We start from the raw sequence: 21,442 nt of genomic DNA, 5'->3' as shown, positions 1-21,442 counted from the left end.
AAGCTAAGCTAACTAGGTACCTTCCCCTAGAAGTCGCTAACCTTAATCCTACGTCTCCACGAATCTCTATGCTGGACCATGTCCTCAGAGAGGTGCAACTATGTCAAGTCATGTCTAATTATCTCATCCCAAGTCAATTTAGACCTGCCTTTACTTCTCTTTCCTTCCACAATAAGGGTTTCCACTACTCTAACTGGCGTTGTTGTCGGTCTCCTTTTCACATGCCCAAACCATCTCAATCTCACTTCCTTTATTTTCTCTGATATGCTAACAAAATTCATTAATCAAAATTCAGACATGTTAGTCAAAATTCATTACTACAAAATGTTGCTCTTTTTGTTGACATGACATAATTTAGACACAAACATAACCAGGTTTGGGTAATAATATCTAAGTTGTTTAATAAACAGGTCATGTTCACCTGTTTAAAATTAGAATGAGAAATAGATATTTTAGAAGGTTAGCCCGTTTTGACTTACATCTCTTCCTCTTGTCCATTCTTCAAGGAATTCCTAGGAATGACTTGAAAAGCTTCTTCAACATTAATCCCCTCCTTTGCAGACGTTTCATAATAAGGGATATCCCCTTTTGAGGCACACCAAGCCTTATATTTCTTCTCAGAAACCTAATTATCATCATAACCAACCAACCAAAAATTTTTAAACATGCGAAATTAACAAATTAAAAACCAATTTCTCGGTGAAAAACACATACCGCTCTACTGTTTCCACCATCTACATCAACCTTGTTGCCCAAAACTATAAACGGAAAATTTCAGGATCCGACGGGCTCGCCTGCATCAAAATTATTAGGATTTTACATTCATACATTCGAAACTGATTTGCTAATTATTAGCATACCTAAATAAGGAATTCTTGCCTCCAATTGTTGAGATTATCAAACGACTTTTGTACATTCACATCATACACAATAACATAAGAATCTGCACCACGGTAAAAAGCAACTCCAAGGCTCTGAAATCTTTCCAGTCAAGCTATATCCCAAATCTACAAAAGCAGACGTATGACTAAATATGTAGGACCGTTTCATAAGAAATGACATAATTTGTCAAACACCAAAAAAATCAAATTATCAGAGAAGGCAACCACATATTTAAAATAATTTAATGAGGTATAATGCATTAAAAAGTAGAGTATGACACCTTGTTGAACTCATTCTCACCATTATATGTGTTTTCCCGGACTGTCCATAAGTGATCTTATACGCAGTTGAGTATCTGCAAATACCTCCTGTAATTAAAGTGCAAAATGTTAGTATTTAGTGAGCTTATAAAAGCAAAAGTGTTAAATTAGATAAGTTCATAATCAACCACCTTGAGCGGTAGTTGAGAGATCTATAACTAACAATTATATTTTTTATGTCAAATCTTAATGCGGGTCTGATTCTAAATTATACTCTAATATTTACTTAAATATGTAAAAAATAGTTATATTTTTCTCCATTTTGATTACATTAGTAAGCAACAATATAAGATATACCTTTTAGGTGATAGAGCATATTGAATAAAATCTTGTTTTCTTAAACAACCTAATGGTACTTCTATCATGTTTGTACAAGATGAAAGAGGCTCCACTTAAACTGCAAGTCTGCAACAACCTCTTTATATCTTAATTCAATTCATCATCATCATCATCATTATGTATACAATATTGATAACAATAACAATCAGTATAATATCCACAATCATCAACAACAATCAAAGCAATGCAAGTCACCTGAAAATAGTCGCAACAATAAAAAAAACAAGCCTTCTCACAAAAAAACCACAATGAAAAAAATCTCACTGTTACAAACCATAAAAAGTTACACCAAAACAAAAAAATTGAAATTTCAAAATTGAAATGATACCAAAAATCAAGAAAACTAAAACCAAACCAAAACTAAAAAAACAAAACTAAGCCGAATGGATACGAAACTGAACCGAAAATAAAAAGTATACAATAAAGACGGTCGTTTAGGCTCGCGAACCAGCTCGACAAGTCACCGCAACAAAAAATCTTACTGTAATAAAACCATAAAAAGTTAAACCAAAAGAAAAAAAATTGGAAAAAAACAAAATTGAAATGATAACAAAAATCAAGGAAACTAAAATTAAACCAAAACTAAAAAAAATGACAAAACTAAATCGTATGGATACGAAAAGGAACTGAAAATAAATGTATTTAATAAAGGAGCTCGTTTAGGCTCGCAATCCAGCACGAGCTACACAAATCAGGTGAGGCAAGCAATTCTTTCAATTGCATTTCATAAACACTTTGATCATGTATAGCTTGACGATGCCCAACAAAGCAGGTTTGAAAATTTATGCAGTTGTAATCACTAACGGGTAAAAAGACTTATTTAGGTTTATGCCTGTTTAGTAACTCTTATACATTTAAAAAATATTTTTATATAAACCAATGAACTTACTATTAGATTTCAATACTGATAAAAGAAGCAAACATTCTCACGGAAAAACTGCAATGAAAAAAATCTTACTGTTACAAAATCATAAAAAGTCAAACCAAAACGAAAAGTTTGGAAAAAATCAAAATCGAAATGATATCAAAAATCAAGAAAACTAAAACCAAGTCAAAACTAAACTAAATGGAAACGAAAACGACTGAAAAAAGATGAAAATAAAATGTATATAATAAAGGAGCTCGAAATAACACTTTTTTGAGTCTACCCGTTATGACACAAATGTGTAGTGACCCGAACTCGACCATTGTTTTAAAACGATCTTTTGTGTAACCGAACCTAAATGAAACCAAACTGAATGAGACTAAAATATTTTTATTGAAATTCAAGATGAGTAACAATGTCGCCGAAAAAATTCATGTTGCCAAATTTATATTATGGATGGTGGATGTTAGGAGATGCCATCTTTCTTCTCGTGTCCAATATTACAGGTTAGCATTTCCTTCTGTTATGTTAGTGTAAAAGAGACTGAAATAATAAAATATCCCAAAGCTGTGATACTGATAACCAAACCGTATAACGGGCCCGTAGGCTAAAGATAACTAAACCTTAATAATAATAGAATGACTAATATAACCAGCACTTCAATAAACTGCTTCCTACATATAAGTTCCACTTCATAAATTCCTCAACCAAGTAAATGAATAATTTCAACATTTTGAATAGGCACAATGAATCATCCATTTTATGTAATCCAAAAGTACAAATCAGTGTTATTGTAAGAGGTTGTAGATAAATAAATATGTGTAGGTTTTTGATATTGATCAAATAAGCTACTAATCCTCTAATAAATATAAAACATGAGTCATTAATCCAATGCAATTCCAGGCAACAATATAAGATTATGTGTTCAATAGAATTATCAATAAGTGCAGAATCAACCAATATGGATCTCATATTCATTAAGAATATATATTTCTTTTATCTATGAACACTAGTAATGTGATCACACTACTAAAAAATAAAATTCTAACTTTTTCATACTTAAATTCATGCGGACATCAGGACGTAATTGGCTAAACGGAGAACGGAATAGAAATCAAAACATACAACAATTCACTAACAACAAAAGCAGAACGTAAGCACTTAATTAGTTCCGACAACAGAGATTCGAACGAATACAATGGAGAAGGAAATCAGTAGAGAATCAATTGTTTATTTACCTAGACGAAGGAGGAGATCGTCGATATATATGCATGTCAAGGGAATCGTCGGTATAAATAGCAATGAATGGAGCAACCAGCAATGTAAACTAGAGAAGGCTTTGATGATTCAAAAAACTTATTTAATAATTAATTATTCATGTTTCAATTTCTTTATACCGAATTTACTTAACTGTAAATTACTTTATTTAAATAAATTAAATTGATATTGTCATTTATTAATTTGCATGTTAGCACCTTGTGAGCCGTGAGCAATCAATTCGCGCCTTGACATTTTCACCTTAGGTTGGGGTGTGACAGGTGGACGGTCGGTTCACGGGTATTAACACACACTAGCCATCTGTCCTAGTGTGTCAGTTGTGTATATTATGAAATAATTAATGTATATACTTAAATTGATTTATCCTTAATTTAAACTAACCCTTGAACATAAATTGATTAATTGTCTTGCTTATCGTTTTAATCAGTTTAGGGTTTTGTTATTCGCATAAAAACGATCATAATGCAAGGTTTAATTACATGTTATCGTGATATATGGATAGAGAACGAGACCAAGATAAGTCGTGGATAAGGGTAGAACGAACAGGAGGAAAATGAGGATGATGGAAGTAATTGTTTTAGGGTTTTGGCTCGGTTTGATGTTAGGAGGCTGTAGGTTTGTTGAATCGAATTAACATTGTGTGTATATACCGAATTACCAATGTTATAAGTCATTTTTATGGGTTGTTAGGGCATGTTTGGGATTGAGTTTGAAACCAACTTATTGGCTTATTGGCTTTTTCAAAAAGCTAATAAGTTGAATGGTGTTTGGCAATCATAAAAAAAACCTTTTATTTTAGCTTTTTGAATGGGTTACAAAGCAGTTTTCCAAAAGTCCAAAATCCTGTCTTTTCAAATGGCTTTTTGAAAAGCCATAAGCACTTTTCAAACTCAATCCCAATCATTCTCTTAATTAACTGAACCAATTGAATAGGTTAGATATCTTGTTTCCAAATTAGTTAGTTGTTTTAAGTCGGTTTTGATAACTAAATGATTTAACATGGTCAATTCCTATTATAATTTGAAGATTTAGTTTCAATAAATCGATTGGGTCTTGGGTATTTGAATATGGATATGGGTTTGGGTTGTGTGGGTGGAGGAGATGGTATTGGGCAGGGTTTGAAATATATAAAGTAATGAATTTTTTTTAATAATTTACAAATTGATCAATGTGCTATTAGATTAGACAAAATAAAAAACTATGATTAAGGGCCGATATTGTATATCTATCAAAGTTTATAATATAAAAGTAAAAAAATATATTAAGTTAATTAGAATATTTTATTAGTTACATTACCCGAGAACAAAAAACGGCTCGAGTATTAGTATTTGTTTAATAAACAAAAAACCCAAGTTGTTACGGTATCCCCTACTTTTGGGAATTTCATCCTGAAATTAGAGAATACTAAAACAAAAGTAATTATATTTTGAGGATAGGAAAACCTTAGATAGAATTTCAAAATTTATCATAACATGGAACTTTAAGTAGCCGAAACAACGCTACAAACGACAATTTGATAAGGGCACTTATATATATGATGTACTAGCTGCGTATCCACCATATCCTTATCATCTCCAAATTTGTACCATTACTCCAAACTACCTTCGGTTCTAGATTATGACTCACAATTGTACGTATTATGATTTCCATGCGAGAACTTTGGTATTTACGTGTCGACCCATAATTACTTCGATCGCCGGATGGTCCGCATAACTCGTCCCATCGTGTGGGTTAAAAAACATTTGAAAAACATATTTTTAAGAAAACAAAAGTCTTAATACACTTTTATTAATAACCAGTAGATCGTCATTGTATAGAATATTGTTATAATGAATTAAACTCTTGAGTTTGTTTTAACATCTTTTGATTACATGATATAATCCTTGTATATTGAGAAGGAAAGGATCCCTTATAATTGATATTGAGATATATTGTGATAAACGAGAATAAGAGAGTAAACTAGAAGCACATGATTGCAAATAGTTGTAATTGGAAAGATAAGATTAATTTTATTATATGAGATAAAACATTTAAAAACGATAGATTATTCAAATTGTAATTGTTTCAAAACCAAAATCAAACAAAAGCTGTGATAGTGTATTACTGAAAAGAAAAAAAACATGTTTAGATAGAAATGACGAAAACAATAAAAAAACTTCTTTGAGAAACTTAATTATGATTGATTTGATTCATCTAATTTAGAACACCTTGATTAATTTAATTTATAAAAAATTAAGCAGTCGAGATAAATTTATTTGGGATAGCTTGAATAGGTTGCAAAATCAGGGTTTTGTAAACTTGAGCTTGTGTGTATAGGATTTGATAATGATTCTGATTAATTGAAGGAGTTCGAAAGTCATAAGGTTGGTAAGTTTGGACTTGATGAGCATAGTTGGTGTGGTAGGGTGTAGGACACATATCGCGAAGACGATTAGGGTTTCCACCCTTTTAGCAAACACGTGTAACATGTGTATAGGGTTGAGTAGATGACATAGCATGGATGTTTAGAAGTAGACGTCTTGTGCCCTAGGCGGTGTATGGCAAGCTTTTTAACAAAATTACTGTAGCGATTAAATTAGGTGCGAAAAAATGACAAAGATATTGAATCGAATAATGATAGATACAAGTGAAGCATAATGGTTTAAAAACAGTGTAAGGTTTCTTGTTTTGAGATACTTTGATTTTGTTGAGAACGAAGATTGGTTTAAATAATAACATAGCTTTGATGATTAAACTCACTCTTGTTGTTGTTATGAGGATGAGTAGAGGTAAATAAATTAAAATTACCAACGAAGAGATTAGTGAAAAATTTCGAATCGATTGCATTAACGTTTTGAAATTTGAGTTACTATTCTACTATTCTAGAGATTGCAGGAGCTATCTCCTGGCTATACAAGTGGTCACAGAAAATAAATGATTGATGTTGATTACGATGATTTCTTAGTTAAAACATTCTATGATTAATAAAGATGTGATTTCATGAGACGATTGATAAGTTGTGTAAATTTCATACGAGTTACTAAAATTCAAATAAATTGTGCTAGTGTTTATTCATAACTTAAGGATAAGTTAGAATTTAAATGATATAATCAATGAGATAATTTGATGAGTAAATGAGTTTTATCAGAACATAACAAATTGAGATGTTAATAACTAAAAATTTGAGGATGAAAATCTTGAAATTTATTTTATAGTTTTATAGAAATGATGAGTTATTTGAAATATGTTTGGTAGTTAAAAATGTGATACCATGAGTATAAGAAAAACCATTTGAATAATAAGTTGTTTAATAATGATATTTTAATTGATATAATGTTTGATAATTTGATAATATGACAAGATGTGTATGAGAAAAAAACCAAAATACAATGTTAGTTATTCTTGATAACTTGTGTACGTGATGAGATGAATATGAGAAAAACCAATTCAATAATAAGATGTAAATTGTCTGAATTGTGATAACTGAGTCTTGATGAGTGAATGATTTGTGCCCAATCATGAGAACTAAAATGTTTTTGAGTATGTGAGTAGATAGAATCAATGAATCTTGATTCAAATAAATGAGTAATTAAGTAAATAAACCAAATCGTAAGTTGTTGTTTCAAATGTAATCGAGTAACCAAACAAATAATGAATGATCTTCGATGTGTTGGGTTTCCCATGAGCTTCCATGACATTTTATTTTCTTAACTTGTTAGCATACCAAAACATAACAAATGTGTGAGTTGGGCTTTCTATGAGTTTGTCCATAGCATTTTTTTGGCCCAGCTAATTAGCGAAGTACCAATACAATTGAATTTGTCGGCCCATGAGCGTTACATGGCATTTAACCGACCAAACTAAATAACGAATAAACGAATGTAAACATGAGTAGTTGAAGCATCTCGTGTATCACCACAGATGACAATGCTCCAACAAAATATCGCAAATATAACGAGTCGTAATAATGAATAGTTGGCGTGTCCATGGCTTACCATGGGTTTTTACCAGACTAGACATTTTATAAGTAATAAAACACAATAAGGAATGTAACCGTTTAGCCGATTACGTGTTAACCGCTTAAAGTGTCGGTTGTATGACAGTTGTTCCACTTTGGCGGGGAATCTTGTCACACTCCCTAGCTTTAAGGGGAAGAGATTGTACACAAAACTTAGGGAATCCTTAAGAAATTTCCTAACAATGAAAGCAAACTACTAAAATCAAATGAAAATATATTTTGAGAATGAGACATAGTCTCGGAATTGTAAAAAATATTTGAGAACGAGGCATAGCTTTGGAGTTGTGTGTGCATGACAATAAAGATAAACAATTAATTTAGCAAGTAATTTGACAATTTAAATAAGTAAGCTATAAACAAAAAAATAGATCACATAAGGTAAACAAAAGACACATATGGGGTCCAAAGCATGCTACTAGAGCACCACTAACGACCTATCTTAAACCTTCAGCTCTGATACCAATCCGTCACACCCCAACCCAAGGCGGATTTGCCGGGGCGCGAATTGATTGTTCACAGCTCTCAAGGTACTATCATGAAATATGAAAAAATGACCATATCTATTAATTTAAATTAAATATCAATATATTTCAAATAAACAAGTACATAAACTAGAAATAAAGGCAACAATATAATTCAAGTGCAAAATTTAAAATAAGTCTTGGTTTATTTCTTCGAACATAAATATCTCTAAGTTCTTCACCAATCTTGCAATCAATTCAAGCGATAATGTAAGGCCTTGTTTCCGGTTCCCTACTTTGATGTTGGATTTACTCATAAACACAGTTCTAAACATTAGAGTTAATAAAAACTTTCGCGAGATAATACACTTCAATCATTCGTTATTCAACTTGTCTTTAAAACATAACATAAATTAGTTTATTAAAACAACAAGACATATCTTCTTTGCATGTCAGTCCCTTCTGATCATTCCATGTGTCCCCTTCTCAAGCCAGCTGTTTCAATCTATTCACATGCGTGCACACTAAATGTCAGCTACGCTGAGTGAGTTCTTGTTAAAACAAACAACATACAATACATTCACATACTTAATTATACGTATCCGAAGATACATATTAGTTACTTAACCTGTTCATTCTTTCTTTTGTACATACATAAGTATATACCTTCTTTCTTTCTTTCTATAATACATTTATATTTAATCATACTTTACAAACTTATACGTTTTATAGAGCATTACGCCCTACTTCCTCAAGTATTATTAGGGCCTGATCCCTTTCTTCCTTGAATATTATTGGGGTCTGGTCCTTCTTCCTCAAATATTATTGGGGCTTGGACTCCTTCTTCCTCGGATATTATTAGGGTCCGATCCCTTCTTCCTCGCGTATTATTAGGGCTCGGTCCCATTCTTCCCGGGCATCCCTATCATATCTTTCTTTACACTTTCATGCATACTCTTAATCATTCATATAACATACATATATGATTCATACATCATATATATAACTCACCTTTACTGGCGATACGTGCAATATCCGAAGATCATTCACGCACCGATAAGCATTAATTCATTATCTCAATCACATAAATCATATAAGGCATACACTTACCACTTAAGGTATGTGTATTAACTAATCACATCGAGTATGCACACAACCCCGAAAGTATAACAAGGAAATGGGGCTAGAAACTCACCTGTAGACGATTCCTCTCTGAATCTACGGTAACGCCATTCTTGAGTTGTGCACGGCTAACTGTGTACTAATCATAGTATCAATTAACTACTTCTAGCTATACCATATTCCTAGGTTATTGTAACCCCTAGCTACGGGGGTCCGGGGGCAGCGCCCCTGGCAGCGGGGTTCTATGAGCGGCAGCCCCTAGAGGGGTCTAAGGGGTAGAGCCCCTGGCTGGGGTTAATAAGCCTTTACCAAAAACCTCATCAAAAAAACCGAAGTTCAATTATTTTATCAAATTGAATCTTCATTTAAAACGTTACCTTTCATTCTTAATTTTTTACTTATTCATCATATAAGTCCATATCTTTCATTTATTTAGAAAATCACTTTTAACGTATAAGTCCACTGGCGTATAACTTTTTCTAGTGTATAAGTTAAATCTGGCGTACCTGTTTATTGACGTAGAAGCTGTCCTCAACGTATAAGCTATTCTTGGCGTATAAGCTGTTCTTGGTGTATAAGTATTCCAACATATAAGCTGTTCTTGGAGTATAAGTGTTCCAACGTATAAGTCATACATACACGACGCTAATTAGACTTATGTGGCGTATATACTTATACGGCGCATAAGTTCTGTCCAGCTCTTAAATACGCGTTTTTGAGGTTTTTCTTCGATTCCGGCGTCGTCAGCCGCCGTTAACCATGGTTAGTCAGGGTTTGATCTTTTATGGTATGAGTAGCTATGGGGTGTCCAGATCTGAGCTAAGGTGGTCCTTAACTTCATTTTTGGTTGATTAAACACCCGAAATAAGCTAGATCTATATCCAAACGGCTCATACGGCATCCCAGGGTTGTGGTGTCGGGTTATAATACGTTGGGTCAGCTGAGATATATGATTTCTTACCTTCGGTTGGTCTTGGATTGTTGAATATATTAGAGTAGAGAGTGTTTGGCTTAAGTGTGTGCTTTCGATGGTGTAGGGTATAGTGTAAAATGAAAGAGATGGAAAGGATTTAGGGTATGAAGGGGTATTTATACTACTTAAGCCCATGGACCTTAGGCCCATCTTTCCTTTTTGGTCCATAATTAATTTTATCTGTTTAGCCTACTTAACCTTCTATCTTTATTATTTTATTACTGCTCTACTAAAACTTTTCCATCATAAATAAATAATATATTAAATATTATTCTTAGAAATTTCGGGATGTTACAGATAACCTGCATATGCGTATAGAATAAAAATAGATTTGTCAAAACAAGTTTGAGTGAGTAATAACATCAGTTAGTTAAGTATAATATAATATAAAACGAGCAAAACTGTCCTTATGAGATATACAATCAAGCCAATGAGCAATTAATGAGTGTCGGTAAAACCATCGTTGGGCTTTGGTGTAACATCCCAATTTCTAGAAGTAATATTAATTATATTAGTTAATATGGATGGGAAAGTTTACTCGCGTTAGCGGAGAAATAATAAAATAGAATAGGAGTTAGTATGGGTCGGGCTAGTGTTGGTTAATGGATATGGGTTATGGACCTGGATCATGAAAGAAAGAAGGATGAGACCATGGGCTTAAGCCCATGATCCATAATTATATAAGCCTTAAATTCCCATTCTCAATTCATTCCTCACATATTCCATACACCACCAAAACACACACTTAACTCTCTCTCATCCTACTTTCTCTCTCTAGCCGAAATAGAAGAAGGAAATCGAGCATCAACCCGAGGTAAGATTAGTATGATGTTGTTTATACTCAAACCCGTTAGATTTAGTCACGAAACGACGAGCCGACACCGTTAAACCATTAGATTCACGAGATCCGGGTGGAATCGGGTATAAACCGAACCTAAGATGAGCTTAAGGGTCACCCTAACTCAGATCTGGATCGAACGGGATGAAAAACGGTGAAAACGGTGCTGGAATACGTCTTTCTGGCCACCACATGGTTTTCCGGCAAGGGCGGCGCCGGAAACTGGTACGAGGTTAGAGGAATGTCAGAGAATGTTCTGACATTCTCTGACCTAACCCTAGTTCGCTAACGGGAAGTTAACGAACAAGAGGTGATTCGCCAAGAGGTCCGCTAAAGAAAGTCTAACGAACTAGACTTACTTCGTGTTCAATTCGTTAAGGGAATTACATAACGAATTACACTTGATTTGTTAAAGGAGATAATGAATTGGAAGGTCCAATTCGTTACATGGACTGATTCACTTCCTGAACTGATTCGTTAAATAACCAGTTCGTTAAAAAGTTTGATTCGTTACAAGAACCAGTTTGTATGATAATCCAATTCGTTTAAAGTCAAGTAACGAACTAGAAGCTTGGCAGAATGACAAAATGGTCCCTGGACTTAAAGAAGAAGGATATAATTACATAATAAGCCTTGGACTTTGATTCATTATAAAATATGCCTTTAAAAGTTAACGAGTAAAGATTAACTAACCGGGTAATGATTCAATGAAGTAAAACCGGCATAGACGCGTAAGACTAATTAAGTAGCAATGAGAATGGCTAGAGTGAAAAATTGATATTCGATTATTAAACAGTTAGACGCGCACAACTCGAGAAGGAATAACCATTAGCGGAAGAAGTATCCCAGTTCAGGTGAGTTTCTAGCCCCATTTCCTTGTTATGTTTTCGAGGTTGTGTGCATACTCGATGTGAAGTGTGAATACACTTACCTTAAGTGGTAAGTGTATGCTATTGATGTTATACAAGTAGCTAATATATAATGCTATTGATGCTATTGATGTTATACAAGTGTATGCTATTGAACGATCTTCGGATATTGCACGTATCGCCAAGGATAGTGACTGTCAAGTGGTTATTAGTGTGTATGATTGCTATGATGTGACTTGCTCATTATGTAAATAATGTACTGGTAGGAAGTGGGTTATAGAAAAGTAGAGGTAGAGTGAGATATAAGTGGATAAGGGTCTAGTAATAGTGTTAGGGGCATAACGTGAGTACGTGGTAGAGTGAGTCTATGCGTGCCCTCGTTATTAAAGTGGCATAAAGTGGCACAAAGTGGCATAAGTGGCTAAGCCGTAGGGGTAATTTAAGTGGCTAAGCTGTAGGGGTAATTAAGTGGCTAAGCTGTAGGGGTAATTAAGTGGTTAAGCAGTAACAGGTTAGACAGTGGACTATGTGTCTTCGGATACGTATATAATGTATGTAGTGGTTGTATGATAAGTTGCTTGATTAACTAGAACTCACTCAGCGTAGCTGACTTTTAGTATGCACGCAGGTGAGCAGACCAAGGAGCTAGCATGAGGATGGCACGTGGCAGGGATTGAACGGCTTGCATCTGAAGATGAAATAAATGATGTTTTCAAAATGATGTTTTATGATATATTTTAAAGATAAGTTGTATGTTTTGTAATCAAATGATGTTTTCGCGAAAGGTTTTAACAAACTCTGAATTGTAGAACTGTGTTTATGAGTAAATCCAACGTGAAAAGTGAGGCACCGGTAACGAGGCCTTATAAGTTGGTATCAGAGTAAAGTTCGAGAGATTTAAACATCCTACATGCTTAGACTCGAACAGAGAATGGGATTTAGGTAAGAAAAGAAAGAAGATGTCAGTTCAAGATAGCCATGTGTCACTCAAGGAAGCTTAGTAAAGGTAAAGTATATGGTTAAATAATGTGTAAAGATGTTTGCTTAATTGTTAAAGAAAGAGCATGTGAAAGGTAGGGATAGGACTTATTGATTGTTTGGTTTATTAACTGTTTAGAAGTAGATTCTTGCACAAGTGATATCATAAAGGGAAGTATGTAGAACTTGAGGAGTAATGCAAATAGTTAATTACACTTGGCCACTTTCATCAGCTACTTACTTTACGAATCGTGTGCTAAATAAATCCTGGAGTGATGACGTTTGTGTTTTCCCTTTAGAATACGATGGCTGGAGCAAGAAGGTTTGTTGATAAGGGAGGTCACACCGGACGTCCTGGTAGGCCACGTGTTGACCGGGAAACTTCTTAAGGACCTATTACTAACATGGGAAAGGAAGGAGGCACAACCGTGTAACACCCCGGCTAAAGCGGAAACGCCTGAGTGTGACGTATAGATTTCCTAAAACACATGTGACACTATTAAGTGACAATATTATCATTAATTAATTTATACATAAAGTACACAAGTTTGTAACAAGAAATACAAGGAAAAATACAAGAACAATTAACAACTTATCCATTTATTTATATAACCTAAGTACTAATGTCTTTGCCAGGGCAACATCTTCTAAATAAGGCACCTATAGCATATATATATAAAATAAAGGTCAACTATATGAATAGTTGGTGAGTTCACACAAGTTTTGATATACGTACATAAAAATCATACAATTCCATGAACAAGTGTAAATGAGCAAGTAAGGTCCGTTCCAACTGGGATTGTGCACCAGCGTACTCAGATAAGCGCAAGTAAGGTCCTTTCCAGTTGGGATTGTGCACCAACGTACTCGGATAATGAGGCCCTTTTCCACTCATAACAGCAAATGTATTGAGCGCAAAGGGGGGCGTATGATCATACTATCTTGAAGTAATCCATGAGCAAGTAATTTGTAGCAAGTAATAAGTAAACACACAAGTCCATGATGCGAATTGTAGTTTGTAAATAATAAATAAACGAAATTGTAATTTGGATAGGATATATATGCTACCCCCAAAAGTAGTAAAAGAGTAAAAGGGGGTGTGAGAAACTTACCTTGATGTTGGAGACAAACTTGAACTAAAACCGAAAGTACGTAAATGAAATCGAAGCAATTGAACGTCACAAACTAGAATTAAAAGCATAAAAATTAATATTAACTAACGACTTATGAAAATAGATATTCATACAAGCACTATAAGTATTTTCTAAGCGATGCCAAGAATCTTTAGTATCCAAACAATCCAAAGGATTATTAAAAGTTTGACCAAAGTTTGACTTTCCGTTGAGTTGACCAAAGTTTGACTTTTCGTTAACTTTTGACCAAAAGGTCCAAGTTGTTGACCGTTGAATAAAAATGTTAAACGTTGACCCTAAATGTTGACAGACGACCCGTTGGTGACTTTTGACCAATTATCTAGACTTAAAATAGTCATAAGATATTCATAGTCGCAACCTAACAATCGATCATGTAATTTGCACTTAATCAATTTTCATGTAACCCTATGACTAAGTCACACATTTACCAATTTCAATTCTCATAAGTAAGACCAAACATTTTGTTAAATAATTTCAAGTTGTCCAATAAAGTCAAATTCCAAAATACCACAACAATCTTTGTACAAACTACAACTATTTTTACCAAATAACATGCTGGACAAATTTGGGAAGATTTTAAGTCACCAAAACTTATTTTTCTATCCAGCCAACACATGCAAATAGTTTACCAAATAATTCTCACAGATACTTTCAGTATTAGGAACAACACAAAATTTTCTTGTAATTTTTCAACACTCACAAACATTATGAAAATTCATACATTACAACAACCTATTTTTAGCTACCCTATCAGTACAACAGAATGTAAATATTTGCTAAAAATTCCATACATGTCCAATTGATGCAAGACCAATTGGATTGGATTCCTAATTCAATTTATAACATTACAGAAGTGGAATCACACAATTATCCATTTTCAATTACAAGTTATACAAATTACAAAACGAATTTGAAAATTATGTTTTCAATCATAATTGCAACCCGATTTTGTAAATTTATAAAAACTAATCAAACAAACTTCAAAAACTATGATTTTTGACTTTTTGAAAAGTAGAACAAAATTACCTAACAGTAGCATCCAAAATAAATCAAAAAGACTAACATATCAACAGATTATACAATTAACAACCTAGGTTACAGAATCTATCAGCAAGCAGATCTAAATCTATGTGAACAACAATCATGATTTTCATATCTATATGATCCTAAATCACCAATAAATCATTTTATGAAATCAAAACTCATGTTTTTCCATTATTAATCTAAATCCATAAAGAAAAAATATATATATAAAAGATTCAAACTTTTATACCAAGACACAACAAACACTTTAACCAAATCAAACTTTGATCATTCTTTATTCATCTCTATAATCTAAATAATTTGAATACCAATATTATGTTTCTAAGATAAAAACATAAACAAAGACATAAAGCAAATATATATTAAATATGATTACCTAGTTGATTAATCCAAAGATTCAATCATCTTGCTTTCAAGAATCACCAAAACAATACTTGTGTATGAGGATAATTAGAGAGAGTTTTTGCAAGAGTGTTTTGTGTGTGTGTGTGAGTATAAATTTCGGCCAAGAGGGATGAAAAGGAAAGGGAAGAGTTTGATTACAAAGAGCTTTTAACTCCTTGTTGAATTAATAACAAACTTTTAATCTCACTTTAATAAAATTCAACTTTAGGTAACTTTTATATTAAAATAGGTAACATGATACAACATTTTAAACCATTTCTAAGTATTATATTGTCTAAGGTTTATTGGTCTAGCTAGGCAACATAACATGTAACATATCATATAATGTAACAATTTTAATCATTTATCTTTCTTATAAATCACATAAGTATATAACAACTAGTCATCTAACATATTGATCATATAACACATTATACCTATCGTAAAAGGTACATGTAACATATTATTATTATTATAACATGTGTAACAAGTTACTTTTGTTTAGGTCACCAACGATACGACTAATTCAAATGTATGCATACATGACACTGCATGCATGAGAGTTCATTAACATAGTTAACAAAACTAACTGGGTTTACTGACACAGTCAACAAGACTTAACTAGGTTTGTTAACGGGAGTTAACCTGAAAATGTCGGGTGTCACATTGGGGATTAGAAATGTTGAACGTATATTTTATTATGGAGTTGGATATTATAATATGTTTTTATACATATATTTATAAATAAAAACCGAAAATTTAAAACGGGTCGGATTTTCGTGTTTGAAAAGTAACGAATTTTACAGGACTTACAAATTTTAGAAATTTCGTCCCGAAATTAAAATAAAAATAAAATTAAAAGAGAACTAATATACAGAGTTTTTAGAAATTTTTTAACAATTTTATATATTAAAATAAAATAACTTCAAATCTTTGAATGACCCGAAAGAACGCCACAAATAGAAAATATGACAAGGACACTTATATATAGGATGTACCAGCGGCGTATCCACCATTCCCTTATCATATTGTATTTGTCTCATTCCCCAAAATCATTCCAAGTTCCGAGTTATTTCACACAACCGGACTTATTATATTTTCCATGCGAGGACTTTGATAATTACGTGTCGACCCATAATTACCTCTATCGTCGGATGGTCCATATAACTTGCTCTATTGTGTGGTTTTAAGACATAGACTTTACATAAGTAAATAAAATTATCATATATGACGTTGAAAATCAAAAATAATAAATTTAATGGATAAAAACATTACAAAACACAATGATAGACCATTCAGGCCAAGGACAACGCGAAAGCACTAAGTCAAATAAATGAAATCATCGTAGTTTGAACCAAGTAAATGATGTTGAAAACAAAATAAAAGAGGTAATGAAATTAAAGAATAAAAGTATTTGAATTATGAACATCGTAACATGTAATTGAAATGATGGGGTCGAGAATAACGTGGTTGGTAAACTTAGCATTTAGCCAGCGAAATATGAACCTGTAAATTGATAACACATTGAGGTTCGAGAATAGCTTTAGATAAAAGAAACTTTTAAGTATCAAAATACCATGATGTTTAACAAATGGAAATATCTGAATGAATGCATCGCAATTAACGGTAATATTAAGATGAAATAATGTGAACATTACAACATATAAATTAATAATTTGAAATAAAACGGATAAACGAAATTCTATATTCACATTATTAAAATCCATTTAAGTTTCTGAAACAAAAGTTCCAATAGAAACCTTGAGTTTATCAAAGTAAACAATTGAAATTTTGAAATCAAAATAAAGCATTTGTTCCAGATTGATGAAATCAAGAACAACAAAATGGTTTAAACAAAACATCGAGTAAAAGAGAAGTACAAGAATAAACAAAAAAAAATTGTTTAAAAACTAACATAAACTCGGCATGTACATGGGACACAGTCCCGGTTCTAAGTAAACTAATTTGTTTGGAAAGGAAAAGGAAGAGTTTAATTACCAAGAGTTTTTAACTCCTTGTTGAATTAATAACAAACTTTTAATCTCACTTTAATAAAATTCAACTTTAGGTAACTTTTATATTAAAATAGGTAACATGATACAACTTTTTAAACCATTTCTAAGTATTGTATTGTCTAAGGTTTATTGGTCTAGCTAGGCAACATAACATGTAACATATCATATAATGTAACAAGTTTAATCATTTATCTTTCTTATAAATCACATAAGTATATAACAACTAGTCATCTAACATATTGATCATATAACACATTATACCTATCGTAAAAGGTACATGTAACATATTATTATTATTATAACATGTGTAACAAGTTACTTTTGTTTAGGTCACCAACGATACGACTAATTCAAATGTATGCATACATGACACTGCATGCATGAGAGTTCATTAACATAGTTAACAAAACTAACTGGGTTTACTGACACAGTCAACAAGACTTAACTGGGTTTGTTAACGGGAGTTAACCTGAAAATGTCGGGTGTCACATTGGGGATTAGAAATGTTGAACGTATATTTTATTATGGATTTGGATATTATAATATGTTTTTATACATATATTTATAAATAAAAACCGAAAATTTAAAACGGGTCGGATTTTCGGGTTTGAAAAGTAACGAATGTTACAAACCGTACCAGATCTGAGTGACAATGAAGGGTATCAATTATATCCCTTTGTTCAAGCCGCCATCGCTCAGGAAAGTCTGGAGCGAAAGGAACCAAAGGATCTGCTGATGTCGTGGAGTATGCGGAGAGGAAGGCACCAAAGATTGCGAACAAGGAAACATGCAACGTGTGCGGAAAGATGCACCTGGGAGAATGCAAGGCTGGTCCAAACCAGTGTTACCGATGCGGGAGGAAGGGGCACATCTCCCATAAATGCACAGAGGACCAGAAATGTTACAGGTGTGGTAAGTCAGGTCACATAGCTCAAGATTGCTGAGAAGCCACAACGGTGGGAGAAAAGAAGGAGGAGAAACGGGCTGCTCCTGCTAAACGACCCGGTGCTCAGTTGTGAACCCTAAGGACAAGAAGCAGGAGGTGTGGGAGAGAAAGACATGCAAGATGTGTGGAAAGGTGCATGGTGGTGAGTGCAAGTGGGGTACTGGTTAAGACGTTTGTCACATTTGTGGTAAAACTCATTGTGGGGTGTGCAGGCTTGGATCAAATGCCTATTATAAGTGTGGAAAGGTGGGACATTATGCCCCAGACTGCACTGCAAAGCCCGTGTGTTACGCATGAGGTAAAACAGATCACATGGCAAGGGAGTGCTAGGACCATCATAGGTGTCACAACTGTGGAGGGCGTGGACACTTAGCAAGAGATTGCAAGAAGCCGAAGGAAGGACGTGAAGCAGAGAAGAATGATTGAGGTTTAACACTTTCCTCGTATGCTTAGAAAATACCATTCAAGAAGGCTAGCTACTAGCCATAAGTTTATTTTATTTTATGTTTGACTTTTAATGACTCAATGCGTGTTGTTTAGACTGGTGTTTATTAATTATGATATGAATTGTCTTGAATGTATGTTGGTTGTGATAAATAGTTGTGTCGTCTTAAAACGTCGCTTTAGGCGTTAGCGTTATTATATAAAACAAGATTTCTTGGGAAGACGAGACGATACTTGGTATATCGAGGGCCTCATGGACAAGCTACCTTAATAGCTAACACACGTGAACACCACTCGATGACTGCAAGTCAGGAGTAAGAAGGGTAACCCAGAAAGTAAAGGCGAGTCAAAAAAGTGCGTGAATATAGGAAGTGTTCCTTTACAAGGAATAAGTTAGGTTTTGGGGACGAAACCTCTTTAAGGGGGAAGACTTGTAACATCCCAATTTCTAGATGTAATATTAATTATATTAGTTAATATGGATGGGAAAGTTTACTCGGGTTAGCGGAGAAATAATAAAATAGAGTAGGAGTTAGTATGGTTCGCGCTATTTTTGGTTAATGGATACGGGTTATGGACTTGGGTCATGAAGGAAAGAAGGATGAGACCATGAGCTTAAGCCCATGATCCATAATTATATAAGCCTTAAATTCCCATTCTCCATCCATTCCACACATATTCCATACACCACCAAAACACACACTTAGCTCTCTCTCATCCTACTTTCTCTCTCTAGCCGAAATAGAAGAAGGAAACCGAGCATCAACCCGAGGTAAGATTAGTATGATGTTGTTTATACTAAAACCCGTTAGATTTAGTCACGAAACGACGAGCCGACACCATTAAACCATTAGAGTCACGAGATCCGGGTGGAATCGGGTATAAACCGAACCTAAGATGAGCTTAAGGGTCACCCTAGCTCAGATTTGGATCGAACGGGACGAAAAATGGTGAAAACGGTGCTAGAATACGTTTTTCCGGCCACCGTACGGTTTTCCGGCAAAGGCGGCGCCGGAAATTGGTACGAGGTTAGAGAAATGTCAGAGAATGTTCTGACATTCTCTTACCTAACCCTAGTTCGCTAACGGGAAGTTAACGAACTAGAGGTGATTCGCCAAGAGGTTCGCTAAAGAAAGTCTAACGAACAAGACATACTTCGTGTTGGAATGTCCAATTCGTTACATGGACTGATTCGCTACCAGAACTGATTCGTTAAATAACCAGTTCGTTAAAGGGTTTGATTCGTTACAAGAACCAGTTCGTATGATAATCCAATTCATTGAAAGTCAAGTAACAAACTAGAAGCATGGCAGAATGACAGAATGGTGGGTGGATACTGAGTGGGTGTGTGGTTGTGACTTATTGTTAATAATATTGCATTTTTAGTTTATATATTTGTTGGAATGTAATTACATTGAGTAGTTTTTATATGTTATAAATTACGAGCGAAAACGAACTAAACAAGTTTATTAATCTTAATACTAATGAATATTTATAATCAATATTATGTAGCAAAGTAAAATAAATAATATTGTGGTCATCTGCATGATTTCACGTTGATATAAAATAATATAAAAGAAGTTACAATCATGTATTTGGTTTTGGATCTTGCAACAGCAAATGAAAACGTTACGGGCTCAATTAATGAAGAAGTGGGCTTGTGGAGTGGGTTCTGGTCAAGCACAATCTAAAGAGAAAAGATTAGTGGGCTTCACACATGAAATGGACTTAAGCCAATTAAATTATGGGCTGCTGAATGTGTCGTGAGGAAGGAACAAAAAGGATTTATGAGGTTTGATGAAAGAGGGTTTTTTGGAGGATTACGGCAGTTTTTTTTGGAGAGACACGCTACAGGGCAGAAGGCAGCAGCCCTCGGGTATTTTGGCTGCTATGCACGCAAATCAAGAAGGGCTATTCATGATGAGGCAAGACTAATTTTATTGTAACTTTCTCCGGGTGAAAGGTTCGCTTAGGTTAAACTTTAAACTTTGTTTTATTTATATATTGGATTTGTTTATGTGATGACAAACATTTAACAAATTGATGTATTAGTTAATTAAACAGTTTGTTGGTGTTTTGAGTTCTTTCTTTACAACCATGTTCGGTTGATGACAAAACCTAGATGCGGGTTGGGTGACTAAAGGGGGTTGACTTGATGCTAGTAGACTAAGTAATTGAATTGTATAGGTTTGATGAAAAAAGCATGTCTCAATATCTATTTTAACTAATTTCCAACACCATGTCTATGTGGTGTTCAATTGATCAAACGAGTTTTGTGTGAAACCTAGAACTTGAACCCGGAGAAAGTTGCATTTTCCTTAAATTGTTTTTAAAATCACTCTTTCAAATTTTGCATTTTCCAATGGCTTTACTTGCACCAAAATATTTAAGTAAACGGGAACAACCTAAGAGTGAAAAGTGGGAAAATTTTGAAAAAGTGAAAATAAATATACCGTTGCTTGAACAAATTAAAGCGATTCCTGATCATGTTGAGTGTTTAGAAGAGTTAAGTACCCACAAGCGACGTCACAAG

At 33.7% G+C, this 21,442-nt stretch overlaps 1 long non-coding RNA gene across 2 annotated transcripts; it reads right to left on the bottom strand.

The window, feature by feature from the left end:
* Positions 1-333: 333 nt before the first annotated feature.
* Positions 334-1,205, bottom strand: LOC143560746 (uncharacterized). 2 transcript variants are annotated; one of them, XR_013140179.1, is made up of 4 exons: positions 1,183-1,205; positions 861-1,007; positions 715-794; positions 334-625 (listed from the first exon to the last, which is right to left on the bottom strand). It is a non-coding gene; the product is annotated as an uncharacterized LOC143560746 (long non-coding RNA). The 2 variants fall into 2 exon arrangements; XR_013140178.1 differs by having other exon boundaries at positions 334-794.
* Between the last annotated feature and the right edge of the window lie 20,237 nt (positions 1,206-21,442).

This window comes from Bidens hawaiensis, unplaced genomic scaffold (assembly GCF_021521415.1).
Source record: "Bidens hawaiensis isolate Kalapana, Puna unplaced genomic scaffold, B.hawaiensis_p1.1 tig00020440_1, whole genome shotgun sequence".
In the NCBI taxonomy this organism is placed as follows: domain Eukaryota; kingdom Viridiplantae; phylum Streptophyta; class Magnoliopsida; order Asterales; family Asteraceae; genus Bidens; species Bidens hawaiensis.
The sequence above is the reverse complement of the archived record's forward strand: the minus strand, read 5'-3'. Positions and strand labels throughout refer to the sequence as shown.